General features: G+C 40.2%; 1 protein-coding gene and 2 pseudogenes across 22 annotated transcripts in view; all 3 read right to left on the minus strand.

The window, feature by feature from the left end:
- LOC122879995 (protocadherin gamma-C5-like) overlaps positions 1-14193 on the minus strand; it is a 251973-nt gene that overhangs the window by 38315 nt on the left and 199465 nt on the right. Inside the window, exon 2 of one of the 22 annotated variants that reach the window (XR_006378819.1) lies at positions 1458-1504. The exons of the other annotated variants lie outside the window; for them this stretch is intronic. The gene's annotated coding sequence lies outside the window, so the exon portion shown is untranslated. The remainder of the gene's footprint in view (positions 1-1457; positions 1505-14193) is intronic. 22 annotated transcript variants of the gene reach the window in all.
- LOC122880012 overlaps positions 1724-14193 on the minus strand; it is a 184261-nt pseudogene continuing 171791 nt past the window's right edge.
- LOC122879997 lies at positions 11324-13959 on the minus strand (annotated as a pseudogene).

Consider the following 14193-nt stretch of genomic DNA (forward strand, 5'->3'; position numbering starts at 1 on the left):
TGTGAGGTGACAGTGCCACACCCCATCTTCATACAGTAATGTCTCAATATAAAAATTATTATGTAGTTAATGCATACTTTTAGTTAGTATCCTAACCTGTTTCAGATGAACGGACAGTGACTGGTTGGAAAGAAAACAACACATGGAACCTTAAGGTATAAAACCTTCTAATGAACCATCAACAACTATGCAGCCACTGTAATAGTTACACCCATCTTCTTACTTTGAATATATCATATAGGTTTTATACCTTAAGGTTCCATTCCTAAAGCAGACACATTTTACTTGTAATTCTTAACTTATGATACTGCATGGACTATTATAGCATACTATGAGTCCTTACTACAGTTGATTGTTGAGGTGTGTATTGATGAGTATAGGTAGTCATAATGTATTATAAGCCCCATCAGTCAACCTCTAGTTTATAGCTAGTCAAGAGCATTCATAACAGGTGTTTCTATTATTTTGTACACCCTATATATATATATAACCTATTATATATAATGAGGTAGGCTAAATAACAGAAACACCTCTTTGTATAATACAATACAGTTCAACAGAACCACAAACTACATCCTTCTAAATTATCATACAGATTATTCAACACTTCTCTACAACACTTTAAACAAAAACTGAACATTATAACCTTCATGATGGGAGGATTTATTGCAGGACTGTTGATAGAGACTGCATTAGTTATAACCTAGTAAACTGGGGTATGTGAGTGTATGAACACCTTACAATATAATGCAATACAGTACACCAACACCACAAATTACAGCATTAAAAATGACCATAGAGTTGAATCAACACTTTGCTGGTCTTTAATTGACTAAGTTTAAGTCAATTTCCTCTGATATGTTAGAATACTATAGGTAGGCTTATGATGTCTTCTTAACATACTATGTTTGTGTCACATAGTTTGTATTTTTTCTGCACTGTTACTTGTGTTGTACTTTTTTAACCACTGCATTGCAATATTTTATTTAATGACTGTAATGTCATGCTTTATGATGGACTATATAAAGTGGATGGCACCAAAACACAGACTAAAATCCAAGATACAATGCTGGTACAGCACTTCATTCTGGCATGAGTTACTTTAACAGCTGGTTTCCCCTGCTAGTACTTTCCTTAAACCATATAAGCCTGTTAGTAGGGAGAGCTGTCCAACTTATTCAAATGTCTTGTTCAAATGTAAAGTACTTTGGCACTCTGAAAAAGAGGGTACGTACAAAGGAGCAAAAACACTGATTCAATATATTCTCAGATTAAAGATTACAGTCTAAAAGTTTAATTTATCATTTAATACACACAGACTAGTATTTAAATTTTATTTTCCACTTATCTACAGTATAGATTGTAAATTATGTCCATGTGATAATGAGTGTAATTCAGTCTAACAGCCCAGTCAGATAAAACACATCACATCATATTTTGAGCATCAAGTCACTCACACTGTCACACATTATCTGTTGTCAGCGAAAGGTCCGTCCATCAACACCTGATTGAAGCAATCATCAGTGGTGATAAATTTTTTGCGAGGTATGTGAACAGATGTGTCACTTGTGGAAAATCTGATTAACTGCTTGACTCAGTGTCAATGTTTAATGTTTGGACACTATAAAAGATATCACTGCTATAGTTTATAGTATATGTGTTTGAATTCTGTTACTGCATGGTGATCTAGAGTATCATGTTCAGTTATCAGTGAATCAGTTATCGGTGCTGTTTGTAGAATCATGAAGTTTTCTACTATGTGTTTGACGGCTGTGAACAATATAGATGAAAACTATTTCTTACCTTATTTGGTGAGTCAGGATTTACCAGGAGTCAGGGAGGAAACAGGAACAGTACCAGACAACAAGGGAGACACATGAAAGAGAAAAACAAGAGAGAAAGGATGTCAGTTAGACTGGTGGTCAGCATACAGAGTCTGGCTTTGGGAAGTACAGCAACCAACATACTTACCATGTGGCACAACAAATGGGGTTAGGATTTTGTGTAGTGATTCATAGAGTGTAATTTCTGTTTATTTTGATTGATGATAAATTGTCTCTCGGGATTGGACTGTTCACAAAAACAATCCTCTGTATGTTCTCATAAACTATTAAAGCTTCAAAATGTGGAAACAATTATGTGTTGTTTGATCCGTATCTGTGTCAACCTCCAGTCAGTATAATGATAAGACTGAGCGCCCATCAGCACATACCATACCAAAAAATAAAAACTGGGAAAACTCTTGTGGCTTATTGTTCATCAGAAAGCAAACAGATCCAAAAGTATGATACAGTTATTTTGTGTATTATGTTAGCAATATAACAATTAGAGCTGTATGAGCTGACACTTCTGAACAGGGAATGGGCCATAACCTTAACTGATGAAATAATGAACCAAGCTGGGTGTCAATCCAGGTCACAGAGCCTAAAGTATCAAACTCACACAAAAAATTAGGGAACACATAATGAGTGTGTTTGTGTGTGTATGAGTTAGTGAGTGAGAGAGAGACAGAGAGAGAGAATGGAGCTTCAGGGAAACTTTGTTTTAGCAATGCTGTTCTTGTAAGAATGATGATAATTATGATGAAACAAAAAGAAATAATATTGTTGAGAAAGACAGAGACAGTAGCTCTAACTCAGTGAATAGAGAATGGCACTACACAGTTTAGAGTTACAGGTCACTGTGGCTGCTTTGCCAAATATATATCCAGTCATGGTTTTGTGAATCATTTTCAACAGCATTCAGTAAATAGTTTATGGTATGTAAGATTATGCAATTCTCAATAAACTGGGTACAACAATCAATTCCCCCTTAAAACAGAAGCATAAACTTACTTTGGTATGGTACAACCACTTCAACCTAAACCAAAACACTAACACAATCATTGTTGAGGAAAGTGAAGACTTGGGAAACCCTGCTAACAACACCAATGTATGAATCAAAACCAAAATACCGCACTGCACTGCTGCACAAATCCACTACCCTAACAGCAACAGCAGGGGGCCTCGAGGCGATGCCCTGAGACAAATCCATGCCTTATTAATGAGATTCTTTGCTCTGTGACCCTGTGCTTGTCACAGCTGATGTGTGTATGAGTGTCTTTGTGAGACAAATTTAAGCTTCTTGACAAACCAAAGCAACAACTGCTTCTTTATAAGACCTGTGTACTGTAGTTTAAATGATACACTGTAGGTAATATGCCTTTTGTTTGTGCACATTAACACATTTTAAGTAATAACATAAGATCACAGTGTTGGTCCAAAAGACACATACATCTAATATAAGCAAGTCAACCAGGAAAATAAACAACAAGGAAATGAACAAAGGACATCAAAGGGCTGTTGTTCCTTTCATTTAACAGAAAGAAAGAATTTAATAAGAAATTGGTTAATCTAAGCCTGTATATTAGTCAATACACTCATCATGGACACGGGTTTTCTGAAACAGGGGAAGGCAAAAGAAACAGGGCAGCATCCATCAGAACAAATATCAAAAGCAGCCATGATCACCCTCTCCTTGTCCCCTTTCTCCATCATCAGCCACCCCAGGTCTGAGGATGCTGCACCTATTTACCAAAACAGGGGTGTCTCCTGTCCTCCCACTATCAACAAATGCATAGAGCCATCACAGCTCAGAGGCTGCGTCTGCTGCTGACCCCCTGCGGCTCAATGAAAAATGGTACAGTCCTGTCAGTGAGTCAGCTTGTTGCTATGGTAACACATCCCACCTCGCTCACATCCCACCCTGCTTCCAGTGAGCTGGCAATGGTGGCAAAAAAGAGCTACAAAAACAACATGGAGAATAAAGAAGGCAGACGAAAGGAAGAGAAACTATGCTCACACAGACACACATTTGCAAATTGATGATATGTTGTTCAAACAAAGCACATGTTTATGGACTGCTGGGTAATAAATAATCTCTTGATAAATGGCTGAAAAGTGATACAAAGGAGATATTTCTACTTGCCATAAACATGGCGAACTACACAGGGATGAAATGACACCGTATGGCATATAATTACTTTTTATAGACTGAACAAGATGTCCTACACTGAGCAATCTCCCACTCCCTTTCTTTCTGTCTCTTTCTCTCTCTGCAGCAGAATGGTGCAGCTGGAGAGGGGGAGGGGAGGGATGCAGAAAATGAGACCAGGAGGAAAAAAGAAAGACTGTTGGAAACCAAGAATGACTGCTGAAGAGCGGCCATCCAGTTTTAGCTACAATTTGACACAATGTTAACTACAGTGATTGAGTAAATGTCAGTTTGCAAAACAAATATTTTTTGAGTTATTCTAATTGGTCAATTAGGATACAATATAATAACAAAGTGAACATAATCCATGATAATTATATTGAAGTCATATAATGTAACTATAATATCATAATAATTAGAATGCATGACATCTTTACTGTCCTAGAAGGCAAGGCTTTTTCCAAATCACATTAATCACAAGTATTAAGTGTGGGAACTTGATATGGTTTGTTTAGAGCTTGTGTGTGTTTGTTTAGGAGACTCAAACACACACATACAAGCATGCCCTACACTGGCACTGAGGAATGTGACCTTTGAGAATATGTTTTTTTTTTTGTCTTTGTGTGCTTGACACAACTTTGCTATCACTCCCTCCGGGAAATAAACGACGCCATGGTTCTGGATACTGATGGATTTATTGCCTTTCTCTTTCTTTTCTCCGCTATCACGTTCACCGTCAATGAAATCCACCGTCAAACTACAGTATGACAATGTAAAACATAAACACATTCACATATATTGCAAAACTCTATACAAATACACTCGGGAAACACAAACATACTTTACATACCTCGCTGGCTGCATATAACCAAGGGGGAATGAGTTCTTTAAATACCCCGATCAAAATACAAAAATAAAAAACATCTTGTCTTCTTTGCAACTTCTTCACAACTTAAATTCACATGCAGAGACACCAACCTCTCACCAAAAGTCCGTTCTTTTCCTATTACATCCGTGTGCAACACATATGCACCCTAGTTCCCACTCAACATAAGCACTCAACATGCATGAATTAATTTAAACAAACACAACAAACACATGTTAAAACAACAGAAACAATATGTATGGAAATTATAGAACATATTAATTGAAAGAAATATGTACGGCAGTTATATTTGCCATTGCCCCATTTTACACTGTTCTGGGTAATCCCTGGTGTAAACAGAGAATCAGCCAGTGCAGAACTCTTCCTCTGCCTCCACCTCTGGGACACCAATACACATCCAAAGACAGCATCTTTTGTATGTTCATAAGCAAACCTATGTCCGGTTTACCTGACTTCATGCAAAAAAGGTACAATTAATTATAGTATGCATGTGCTTGCTTGTGTTCTCTTCAGGTTCCTTGCAAATAAACACTGTGCACAAACCAGTTACTGTCCTCCCATCAATCTATTGCACCTGAGGAGTACACAGTAAAACTGAGATCTGCACCATAGTAATCAATATATTTTGCCATCTCTATGTTTGACCAAGCAATTTATCAATAACTGTTACATGCAGAATATGTTCTTTACTAATAATGCATATAGAGGCGTATTTTAATTTCCTAAGAGAAAATTTCGGGGTCAAAAAACAGAATAGTTTTGTGTTCTTGACACTTAAGCAGTGTGGATGCTTGCTGGCGAGGAGCTTGAAGCTTTAGTTTAAAGATGCTTTCTAATTGCTTGGCCATATCCTGTATGAGTTTAAATGCTCCCTTTTCTATAAAGCAACAAAACAACAGTCAACAGAGGGATAAGCAGCAGCGGCCATCAGGTGGAGAAAATATTATGCACTGGAACTATGTATAATTGTTTTCTATTTATATCATGCTCAGTATATTAAAGACTCACACCCTAAGGTCCCTGATATCTCAGATATCTGGGATATTTTGTAAACAAAAATACAATAAGGGGTTATAGTACAATCATTAACCACATCCCCAAAAACACACACAGCGCACAACGTGTTGCTGAGCCCCACCGGCATACACATGGGCACACAGCTGCTCACCAGACAGCTTGGCTAGGAAGGCGGGACACTTAAACAAGAGCTTGGGCCTGTGGGAACCACAAGCTTCTGCGGGTGATTATAGTTTTGTGGTCAGTAACAAGTTTAGCAAACTGATGATTGGAGCTTTGTGTACGATGCAAAATGTATGATGACTGCTCTAAAGAAGGGAAAGATAAAACAACAGCACGCTGAAGGGGTACAGGGTATAAAACAGGCCGAACCATTTAGCTGCTTGCAAAGATGTTTCTGTGAGCTTTGACCCCTATGGAGACACTGGCCAAAAGAATTTATGGTACTCAGTAAAAACCTTCACCTCTAAAAAACCTGAGAAAATGAGACATAATGGTTTAAACACAGTTGAAACATGTAAAGCAGACACAGATGTGGGCTGATAATGATGACAGACTGCTTCCAGCGGATATGGGGGTTAACACTGTTAACCTAGGTTTCTGCCTTTTAGTTTCTATTTTCACATGCACACACACTGAACATCATGCAGACTTTACTGCTAAAACACATACACCACCCAGAGCGACCAGACCAGGCACGCTAGTTGACCTAATGCCTCCTCTGATACTGGAAAAAAAACTGAAGACAGACTATCCTCAACCACATCACACTGGATCTTTAAATTAAGCTTTATGTGGACTTTATCTAAAGATGAGTATTATTTTCACTAAATTTAAAAGATAACAGATATCAAATGCACATGCCTTTATCTTCCTCACCACATGCATCATTATAATAACAGGGTTATTTGTGCCCAGTCGACCACACCGTCACTTTTAAAACACAACACACTGCTTTCATATTCAGCATAAATCATGTAAACCTTCACAGGTGGAGACTCATACAGAAGGTAGCAAATCTAGTCTGTTACTGTATAACTTACTGTGTGTGTATTAGTAGTTTATATGATGCTGATTAAAACAATTATTTTACATTCTTTATGGACAGCTAGATTTTATTACATTCTAGGCCAGTTTTCTTTTGTCATTAAATGTTTCTGTTCAAACCCATTGAGCCTCTGTCCTGATTTCTGAAATCCCCTTGTCATTTGTTATATATCTCATGTAGATCTCTCTCTCTCTTACTTGTTATCTCTTGTCTTCCATTCTTTTATATTTTATCAAGAAATATCTCATGTTGTCTGTGTCCTTTACAGTGACTGCAGTCTGACACAACTGTTTCACACATAAGACTTCCCTGAGCACCCAATCTCAGCAGACAAAGAGGGTTGCAGATCAAAATGGCTGCCGTGCATCACTAACACGAATGCTGCACAGGGATGGAGGAGGCTGTGCCGGTTACCACGTGCCTTTTCCCCTCCCCCGCTGCCTCTCTCTTCCTCTCCATCACACTGCTTCTCTCCCTCGTTCTCAATCTTCCCAGCACCAGCAGTGACTGTTCCCTTTCCCCCTCTACCACATTTTAAACGTATTAATCCATATTATTGTGTCATTATTGTGTGCATTTTTTAAATTGATTTGCAACTCCCTTTGTTATAGTTTGCCGGCATCCATCCCTGGTCCTTTTCTCTGTGTGTGTAGCCCTATGCCTATTGCTGCACCATGTTATGAAGGGAACTAGGTCACTGAAAAAGTAGTGCACTGTGTGGTTGTGTGTTTCTTTGCAGGAGCAATCTGTAGCAATGCTTTAGCAGGGATGATGCCAGAATGTTTTCACTATAGCGTCGGTATTGTTCTCTCACACTTCTGCAGGTCATCACATAATGCTCTCTGATTAGGCATACAGTATGTTATAAGTCAGTCTGTCAAAGTGGAAAGATGTAGTGTCATTAAGCAAAAATAACAAGTATGTGGTATAGCCTTTGCACAATGCATGCTAGAGAGTCAACAACAGTGTTGGAGTATGTGCATTAAGCAAATAGAACATTAATAAATGCATTTTGAATACTGAGCGAAACACAAAAATGGGAGAACCTGAATTATGTAATATTTTTGTAATATTTCCTGTATTACTGAGTATCTAAACACATTTAAATTCTTTTTTTAAGGCAAAGTTGGGCCAGTAGAAAGGTAAGGGGCATGAAAGGGGGTAAAATAAAAAGTACAATGTTGACACTTGCTTAAACAGTGACAGAACAAATGTTCCATATAGTATCAAATGCCCATTATCCCACTGACACAATTTTCTTATACCCAAATATAACCGTTTATAACCTTAAACCCAGCCACAAGATAAATTGTGAGATGCAAAGAGACTAAATAGTAGTTGTATACTTTTGGCACAATAGGAAAAGTCTGAAGTCTGACGTAGACCTTTCAGTGAGTAGGTTACTTATAGTAGATATAGTACCAGAATTATCCAAATAATGAGTGAGCAGTGGCCATACTGAACTGAAGTACTGATGAAAAACAAACAAAAAACATGGGGACAAGGACTTTAAGGAAGCAGCTGATCTCACCTCTGTGAGCATATTCTCTGACTCTGTTTTATGCCTTGGCACTGTCCTGGTAGCACTATTGTCAACACTCAGAGTACTTTGACTGAAGGGTCGGGAGCACTTTATATCACTCCTCCGGGAGTCAGTAGTTCCGTACACCTCGTAATTGTACGCTTGCTTCGACGTACCAGTACCTCCTACGTCTGCGTAAAGGGGCGGGTAATACGGAATAACAGGAAGATTGCCACTAGATTTGTAAAACAGGCGCTCGCGTCTCCATCTGTAGATTTTCACTGATATAATAACCACTAAACACGTGATGAAGAGGAAGGAAACTACAGCCAGAGCCAACACTAAGTAAAAAGTCAGGTTGTCGTTGTACTCCTTGTCGTGTGTAAAGTCAGTGAACTCCGACAGCACTTCAGGGAAGCTGTCCGCCACCGCCACGTTAACAATGACTGTAGCTGAACGAGAGGGCTGCCCGTTGTCCTCCACTATAACAGTCAGTCTTTGTTTCACAGCATCTTTATCAGTGACTTGGCGGACAGTTCTTATTTCTCCATTCTGTAAGCCCACTTCAAACAGCGCCCTGTCTGCGGCTTTCTGCAGTTTATAGGAGAGCCAGGCATTCTGTCCAGAGTCCACATCAACAGCCACCACTTTAGTGACCAGATAGCCCACATCTGCTGAACGAGGCACCATTTCAGCCACCAGAGAGCCACCAGTCTGGACTGGGTACAGAACTTGAGGCGGGTTGTCGTTCTGGTCCCGGATCATTATTTTCACAGTCACATTGCTGCTGAGTGGAGGGGAGCCTCCATCCTGCGCTTTGACGCGAATATGAAACTCTTTTGTTTGCTCATAGTCGAAGGAACGCGCAGCAAGTATCTCTCCACTCTCTGCAGTCACTGAAAAATAAGTGGAGGCTGATATCCCATTCAGTTGACTATCTTCAAGGAAGTAAGAAATGCGCGCATTGTTGCCAGAGTCTTTGTCACTGGCTTTGACAGAGAGGAGTGACATGCCAGGTGAATTATTTTCAGTGATGAATGCGGTAAAACATGGTTGTGGGAATATTGGGGCGTGGTCGTTTACGTCCGATATTTTTAAATTAATAGTCTTCTTTGTAGAATACGGCGGGGAGCCCTCGTCCATTGCTGTTATTGTTATATTATATTCGGCACTGTTTCACGGTCCAAAACATCGTCAGACATCAGGCTATAAAAATTAGTCGATGATGATTTGATTTTGAAAGGTAAATCTGGGCTAATAAAACACTTCACTTGGCCATTTTTACCTGAGTCCAAGTCTTTGATATTAAGCATTGCTATAACAGTATCTGGAGCCGAATTCTCTGGTATGGGATTGGAGAGGGAAATTATGCTTATGACAGGGGCATTATCATTTAGGTCGGTCACCTCAATTAGCACTTTACTTGTGTCTGTCAACCCTCCTTTGTCTGTAGCTTCGATATCAATTTCATAATGTTTCGCTTTTTCGTAATCTAACACACCAATTACAGTTATTTCCCCGGTATGGCGATCCATATTAAACAGGGATGATGCACTATCGGTGTGGTGGGAGAACGAATACACCACCTCTTCGTTTGCTCCTTTATCATTATCAGTGGCACTGACTCTTACAATAACAGTGCCACTAGAGGCGTTTTCAGGAGCTGTTACTCTGTAAACAGACTGACTGAATACTGGTGCATTGTCATTTGCATCCAAAACAACGATATTTATTTTGACAGAACCAGATTTCTGGGGATTACCACCGTCAAATGCTGTCAGCGTCAATTTATGCTCTTCTTGTTTTTCTCTGTCAAGCGACGTGTGAAGAACCATTTCAATATATTTTGTTCCATCAGGCCGAGAAACAACATTCAGTTTGAAATAATCTGTAGGGTTGAGTTTGTATGTTTGAATGGTGTTATGTGCTACATCGGGATCTCTGGCACTCTCAAGCGAATAGCGAGCCCCTGGTGAGGCAGATTCAATAACCTGGAAACTGTATTCTTTTTTCGAAAAAAACGGAGCATTATCATTAATATCTGTAATCTCTACATCAATTCGATGCAACTCCATTGGATTTTCTAATATGATTTGGAAATGAAGAGAGCAGGGAGACACTTGCTTGCACAATTCTTCTCTGTCTATCCTTTTAGCCACTACCAAAGTTCCCTTTTCTGCATTCAGACCAATGTACTCACTGCCGTCCTCGGTAAATATCCTAGCCCGCCCAGATTTCAGCCGCCCAACATCCAAGCCTAGGTCCAGAATGATGTTCCCGACAACCGAGCCTGTCGACATCTCCTCAGGTATAGAATAACGGACGTGTCCAAGAGCCAATTCTGCGACACAAATGCAGAGAAGCAGCGGCCACCATGAGTATGATTTTTTTTCGGGCACACAACAAAGAACACCCATCATGACGAGAGCCTTTGCAAAATCCGAATGGAAAAACAAAACCACCGTGTTAAAATCCGACCAAATATTTGATCATGAGCTCATTGCAGAGTGCTCGGCGGCTGTCTTTGTCAGGCTATAGTTCCGATTAAAATAGAGCTCTAATAACGCATCAGACAGACGAGGGAGGACTTCACTCAGGAAACGGGCCCTATTTTCCTCACACTAACCAACAGCGGCACTTAGGGACGTAAAAAGAAATTGCAGAAATAGCTATACATATACAGTACAGTATATGTATAATGATTGAGATCTTATTACTTATACAAATATTATAGATAGATAGATAGATAGATAGATAGATAGATAGATAGATAGATAGATAGATAGGTGATGTGTCTCTGTCCATGGTACTGGAAATTAGAAGTGGCAGTGGTTTGCTTCGACTATACATTCTAACCTCTAGAGGAGAGTCTGGCTCATCCAGGATGCTCTTTTCACTCTGTATCCTGCTGCATCGTCCCTGTAGAACTGGGGTCCATTATCAGCACGTTCTGACTACCAGCTCTGCCGAACTTACTGTCACTCTTTCTGGAGTCAGTCGTCCTGCACACCTCGTAATTGTACACGTGTTGGAGAGTCCCTGTCCCCAAAGTGTCCGAGTAACGTGGTGGATAATACGGAATCACAGGGAGGCTGGGTGATACAGGATGCGAGACTGTCTCCATCTGTAGATTTTCACTGATATAATAACCACTAAACACGTGATGAAGAGGAAGGAAACTACAGCCAGAGCCAACACTAAGTAAAAAGTCAGGTTGTCGTTGTACTCCTTGTCGTGTGTAAAGTCAGTGAACTCCGACAGCACTTCAGGAAGCTGTCCGCCACCGCCACGTTAACAATGACTGTAGCTGAACGAGAGGGCTGCCCGTTGTCCTCCACTATAACAGTCAGTCTTTGTTTCACAGCATCTTTATCAGTGACTTGGCGGACAGTTCTTATTTCTCCATTCTGTAAGCCCACTTCAAACAGCGCCCTGTCTGCGGCTTTCTGCAGTTTATAGGAGAGCCAGGCATTCTGTCCAGAGTCCACATCAACAGCCACCACTTTAGTGACCAGATAGCCCACATCTGCTGAACGAGGCACCATTTCAGCCACCAGAGAGCCACCAGTCTGGACTGGGTACAGAACCTGAGGCGGGTTGTCGTTCTGGTCCTGGATCATTATTTTCACAGTCACATTGCTGCTGCTGGTGGAGGGAGCCTCCATCCTGCGCTTTGACGCGGAAGTGGAAGTCTTTGATCTGCTCGTAGTCAAAAGAGCGCACTGCATGGATGACTCCACTATCAGCACTAACGGACACATATGAGGAGACTGGCACTCCGTTAACAGAGGAGTCCTCCAGTATGTAAGAAACACGGGCATTCTGGTTCCAGTCAGCGTCTCTGGCTTTCACCGTGAATATAGAGAGGCCTGGTGTGTTGTTTTCTACAATGTAGGCCTCATATGAGCTCCTCTCAAAGACAGGCGCGTTGTCATTCACATCAGAGATCTGTAAGGTGAGAGTGACGCTGCTGGAGAGGGAGGGCACTCCCTCATCGGAGCAGGTCACAGTTATATTATACTCAGAGGCTGTCTCTCTGTCTAAATCACTGTCTGTTACTAAGCTATAGAAATCATTGGATGTAGACTTCAGCACAAAAGGAAAATTATTATTAATACTGCACTGGACCTTGCCGTTTTCACTCGAGTCTGCGTCCTCAATATTTATCATTGTCACAACAGTACCGGGTTTTGCATCTTCTGATATCACGTTTGATTTAGACATTATATGGATATCGGGTTTATTGTCATTCATGTCGATGACGTCGATCATCACTTTACAGGAGTCAACTAATCCTCCATCATCACTTGCACGAATGTTTATCTGAAATGTTCGAGCTTTTTCATAGTCAACATTTGCTTTTAGCCGAATTTCACCACTTTCATCATTTACTTCAAATAACCCGCGGGCATGATCTAATATACTTGAAATTGAATAAGTTATTCTACTATTAGATCCATGATCTGCATCTGTTGCACTAACTGTCACTACAACTGTTCCTACTGGTGCATTTTCTTTTATAGAAGCTTTATAAATAGGTTTCGTAAAAACAGGAGCATTGTCATTAGCGTCTAAAACAGTGATTAAAATCTGCATTGTTCCTATCATCTGCGGCTCTCCCCCATCCACCGCCGTCAGAACTAAAGACAGGTGTTCATTTTTTTCTCTGTCAAGAGGTTTCTCTAAGACCATTTCGACGTTTTTCGTCCCATCTGCTTGATCGTGTAATTTAACAACAAAATTGTCTGTCGGTTCAAGTTTATATGTTTGCAATCCATTTGAGCCTACATCAGGATCAACTGCCCGATCTAATATGAATTTAGCTCCACTAACAGCGGATTCACTAATTTTAAATTTGACGTCGCTCTTTTCGAAGGATGGAGGGTTATCATTAACATCTGTGATCTCAATAGTTACACTGTAAAATTCCATCGGATTCTCTAATATAATCTGAAAATGCAAAGCACAAGGCGTCGTTTGTCCACAGAGCGCCTCTCTGTCTATCCTATCTTTGATGAGGAGGACTCCTCTTTCGTTATTCAGCTCAATATATGCATCACTGTCTCGAGTAAAAATGCGAGCTTTACCCGATTTTAGTCTTTTTACATCCAAGCCAAAATCCTTCGCCATGTTGCCTACTAGAGAACCTTTTGGCATTTCCTCAGGAATGGAGTAGCTGACCTGTCCGAGCACCGAGCTGAGAGAGAGGACCCAGAAAAACAACAGTACTTGCCCTCTCATTGTTCTGTCCGACGTTATCCCAGTGTGAACCATGTATGGCTTTTTGATTTTTGCCCTTCGGTTTTTCCAGTCAACGCCGGTTTTTAAAGCATACTCCCAACACGAAAATATATTTCCTCTTTTGTATCTCCGGTAAATTCCAGACAGTGTGCTTTGCTTCTGTCTCTTTCTCTCTCTAAAATAAAGACATGGTGGGAGGTACAGTGAGTCTGCGTTAAATCCAATACAGACTGGCCAACAGCGGCACTCTGAGTTCATAAAGTAAAATTGCATGTGAAATGTGCAAAACAAATTGATATGCCTAGGTTAAGAATCATAAAACAGCACAGAAAAACACTTCTCCTGTGAGTGGGGCAGTATTGTTTGATACTACAGCTGCTGGATGAATAAAATGGCGCCTAAATGGGGAACACGAGATGCAAATGTTTAAATAATTAGACTGTGTGAAAATACAATAGCCAATTTAAAGAGACAAGGGAAATGTAACTGGAAAAAAGACATGGTTTT

Source organism: Siniperca chuatsi, linkage group LG8 (genome assembly GCF_020085105.1).
Source record: "Siniperca chuatsi isolate FFG_IHB_CAS linkage group LG8, ASM2008510v1, whole genome shotgun sequence".
NCBI classification, from domain to species: Eukaryota; Metazoa; Chordata; class Actinopteri; order Centrarchiformes; family Sinipercidae; genus Siniperca; species Siniperca chuatsi.